This window comes from Pectinophora gossypiella, chromosome Z (assembly GCF_024362695.1).
Source record: "Pectinophora gossypiella chromosome Z, ilPecGoss1.1, whole genome shotgun sequence".
Taxonomy (NCBI): domain Eukaryota; kingdom Metazoa; phylum Arthropoda; class Insecta; order Lepidoptera; family Gelechiidae; genus Pectinophora; species Pectinophora gossypiella.
In genome coordinates this window covers 20,620,565-20,625,010 of record NC_065433.1, presented here as the reverse complement: position 1 = coordinate 20,625,010, position 4,446 = coordinate 20,620,565, and the positions used below count along the sequence as shown (strand labels likewise).

Here is a 4,446-nt window from a genome sequence, read left to right as displayed (position 1 = left end):
AGAATAAATAAATACATAGGCGCGTAAGTAATTATTTATCGAGTGCGGATGCCGGCTCGCCCCGCAGGGATGTGCGATACAGGCTGGTTAATCTAATCTATCTAATATAAACTGTGTGAATAATAAATATTCACAACTTATGGCCATTGGCGGACCGGAGTCTGCCTTTACTTGGCACAGCCGGATATGGGCCGATGGGAAGACAAGCTAAGGTAATATCAATGTCTGTTCTATTTTTAAAAATTAAGTACTAGGTTATTAATTTTAAGTAAGGTTCGTTATAATATACCTTATTCCGATAAGTAACATACAAACAACATTGAAATGTATCTATATGTTTTATATGTATGTCGGAGTTAGTTATGAATAAAGAAGAGAAATTGATCAAATCGGAAAATACAATGAAGTTGCAACACTTCCATCATGAAGTTGCAACGCTCCGACGTCAGGTGGCGTACGAGCAGAGCGGGGTGAAGTCGAGAGAGTCACTACAGAGTCGTCGTGTCGAGCGGACGTGCACTGCCGTTCTAGTCGGGCAGTCTACCGCGAACCATCGTCATGAGCGGACGTGTCGAATAATTACGAGGAGTGCTATAGTCGCTCACCTATAACTTGTAGGGACGTCAAGAAAGTGTGATCGGAAAAGAGTACCTAGCAAGTACGTTCACATGTCCCGATGATTCGGTCCGAATATAGGAACCATGGGTGGTGGAGGGCAAGTAGAGGGCGAGTAGCCCCTTCGCGCTAACGTCCTTATGCGCGCTAGATAACGAGAGACTGTGTAACCGTTACGAATACCGTGACGTTGCCGTGAGTGTGTACCTTATGCTGTGACTTTATTTAATCGTGATACAAAAACTATGTGGAAGTAAATAAAATGATTGTGATACTGATGACGGCCATTATTGTCTTCTAACGCCCACTCTTCTAACGCCCACCCTCCATTCTGATGATGATGTTACGACGACCGACACCGACCCACTGCTACGACATCAGAAGTGGGATTAGTGAACTTGGATGAAGACAATGTGATGCGACGTTCACAACAAGACAATGCAAGTTTTGATTATCACAATCAGAAGAAGATTATGATGATTATCACATTCGTGTGACCACGTGATGAAGATGTAGTCTACAGCCATGCCTGAATTTGGAGATGGACCTGAATTTGAAGTGACCTTGACCTTGTTAATGATCGACATCACTACATGCCGTAAGATATGATGGAGTGAACATCACAATATTTCCATACTGTGTGCAGTCGTGTTTGGAAATTATGGTACCTCAACTTGGAAACTGTTATTACGGTGAGTCGTTTTCATACTGGAACCTTATTGTTATTGACTTCATTGCTGGGTGAATTTCCGTTTCTAATAATGAGGAAATTGATTTAAAATTAACTTGGAAATTATTATTTCCCTTTGTTTAAAAAGAAAATTTACGAGACATATTGTGTCAATCCGTGTCAATAATATCGCGTTTTCCAATCTGTTTTCATCATCGTCAAATCTTTGTATTTTGGTCTAAAAATATTTCGAATTGGTGTAGACACGCTTAACCTGGGTGGTTAAAGTTGTATTTTCTCAATCCATGCGAAAAGAAATTAATCATGACATGATAATTGAGTCTCGATAAATAACGTGTTTTGTAATCTACCGTCATTCATCAAATGTTTCAAAATTCAACATTCTTTATTGAAATCTTTTTAAACCGGTTGAAAGAAAGTCACTTGAATACGATAATACAGTGAATTCTTTTGTTTCATGTCATAACTTGCCACGTGGTACGGCAATTGGTGGATTGCAAGCGGGGATGAAAATGGCGCGGGCTGAGCCGTAGCCGTGTAAAGTGACGACATCATGGCAGCGCGTTGTATACCAGCCGGACTTGCTGCGCTGGTGAAGACCTAAACCATGTCACAAGACCAGTGGTTGATCTTTTATTGGAAATTCTTATAAGTTCTGGTGAGTCGTATCTGTTTTACCTGATTTGAATAATGGAATTTTTATTAGGTTTCAAACGAATATAGTGCAGAAAGTTCTCTTTTGTTAACTTTAATTAAATTGGGAATCGTAATGAAGTGAAGTGAACATTGCGAAGTAAAATGATTTGGATTATGATTAAATGAAATAGGCTTAGAAAAAGCCCGAAACAGAGTAAATCATTAGTGAGAAAATTGGAGCAAAACATTCTAAATGATGATCATACCGAATCAGTAATTGTGTAAGTGCGGTAATATTTCCTCGAGGTGTTGGTCGCTACATTGTGACTTTATGACTTGTGTGTGTGAGAGCAGGGTGCTCTGTCGTTTTGTGGTCGTGGACCATGGTGGCCATCCCGGGAGGGGATGTTGTGACTCATGACTGTTTTGTAGCGTAACCGCAGTTGGGGGAGGAATATTACAGCCTGTTGTGCTTTGCAGTAGATGTGTAATGTTGGTTGATTTAATTGAGCAATGACAGCTATGATTGACCTGTTTCGGAGCAACTCTGATAGGAAGCTGCGCACTTGTAGTGTTCGGGGCTGCAGCCACTTTTGTGCTGCTCGTCTTAGAAACTACAGGTATGCGGTCGAGGCCTGGATGTCATGTTGACTTTGTATTTGGTCATGACATTGTACCTGAATCTAAGTCAAGTTGACTTCCGGTAGAATTAGTCAAACTACACGAATTAGAAATTAGTGATGTAGAAGAAATTTGTAACCCATGGACCACTATTCTACCAACTAAAATGTAAAGTTTGTGTGCTAGCTGTGTTGAGATATCGTCACTTGGTGCAAGTGGCATGAGTTGCTGTCGCTCGATTTAGGTGGCAGTGACGACTGTGTTGAGATATCGTCACTTGGTGTAAGTGGCATGAGTTACTGTCGCTCGATTTAGGTGGCAGTAACGACTGTGTTGAGATATCGTCACTTGGTGTAAGTGGCATGAGTTGCTGTCGCTCGATTTAGGTGGCAGTAACGACTGTGTTGAGATATCGTCACTTGGTGTAAGTGGCATGAGTTGCTACCGCTCGATTTAGGTGGTAGTGACGCCTGGTTGTGAGATATCGTCACTCAGTAGAGTGGCATGAGTTGCTACCGCTCGATTTAGGTGGTAGTGACGCCTGGTTTTGAGATATCGTCGCTCAGTAGAGTGGCATGAGTTACTATCGCTCGTTTAGGTGATAGTAACGACCGATGTGTAAAGAGTAATTGGATTTTCAAGTTTGGTTGTTTATAGTGTATGAATACTGGTCAATGGTGTGTATTGTTAGTTGATGATTTATCATGATGTAATGTGAGCTCATGTAGAGTCACAAGTAGAGCTCGTGTAGAGTCACAAGTAGAGCTCGTGTAGAGTCACAAGTAGAGCTCGTGTAGAGTCACAAGTAGAGCTCGTGTAGAGTCACAAGTAGAGCTCGTGTAGAGTCACAAGTAGAGCTCGTGTAGAGTCACAAGTAGAGCTCGTGTAGAGTCACAAGTAGAGCTCGGGCAGAGTCCTTTATAGAGTCTCATGTTAGGTCAGGAATGACCGAGCGAACTTGGATACTGTGCTGTGGTATATTGTTTCAGATTAACACACGAGGACGTGTGTCACGCAGGATGGCCGTGTCGGAGTTAGTTATGAATAAAGAAGAGAAATTGATCAAATCGGAAAATACAATGAAGTTGCAACACTTCCATCATGAAGTTGCAACGCTCCGACGTCAGGTGGCGTACGAGCAGAGCGGGGTGAAGTCGAGAGAGTCACTACAGAGTCGTCGTGTCGAGCGGACGTGCACTGCCGTTCTAGTCGGGCAGTCTACCGCGAACCATCGTCATGAGCGGACGTGTCGAATAATTACGAGGAGTGCTATAGTCGCTCACCTATAACTTGTAGGGACGTCAAGAAAGTGTGATCGGAAAAGAGTACCTAGCAAGTACGTTCACATGTCCCGATGATTCGGTCCGAATATAGGAACCATGGGTGGTGGAGGGCAAGTAGAGGGCGAGTAGCCCCTTCGCGCTAACGTCCTTATGCGCGCTAGATAACGAGAGACTGTGTAACCGTTACGAATACCGTGACGTTGCCGTGAGTGTGTACCTTATGCTGTGACTTTATTTAATCGTGATACAAAAACTATGTGGAAGTAAATAAAATGATTGTGATACTGATGACGGCCATTATTGTCTTCTAACGCCCACTCTTCTAACGCCCACCCTCCATTCTGATGATGATGTTACGACGACCGACACCGACCCACTGCTACGACATGTATATGTTTTATAATTGATAGTCGCCAACGCGTTTAATGAATATCGACTAGTATCTCGTATATTTCGATACACGAGATAGCCGGTTAATTAATTAATACTTATTGTATAATCTATACTTATAATAAATCTGTAGAGAGGTCAATTCTGTACATTAAATATTTTTTCAAAATAACTATCAGGGGGTGATAAGTGGTCGATACTGATGCCAAA

At 42.2% G+C, this 4,446-nt stretch overlaps 1 long non-coding RNA gene across 1 annotated transcript; it reads left to right on the top strand.

The window, feature by feature from the left end:
• The first annotated feature begins 354 nt into the window (after nt 1-354).
• LOC126380670 (uncharacterized) lies at nt 355-4,134 on the top strand. The gene is made up of 2 exons (XR_007568499.1): nt 355-2,807; nt 2,879-4,134. It is a non-coding gene; the product is annotated as an uncharacterized LOC126380670 (long non-coding RNA).
• The last annotated feature ends 312 nt before the right edge of the window (nt 4,135-4,446 follow it).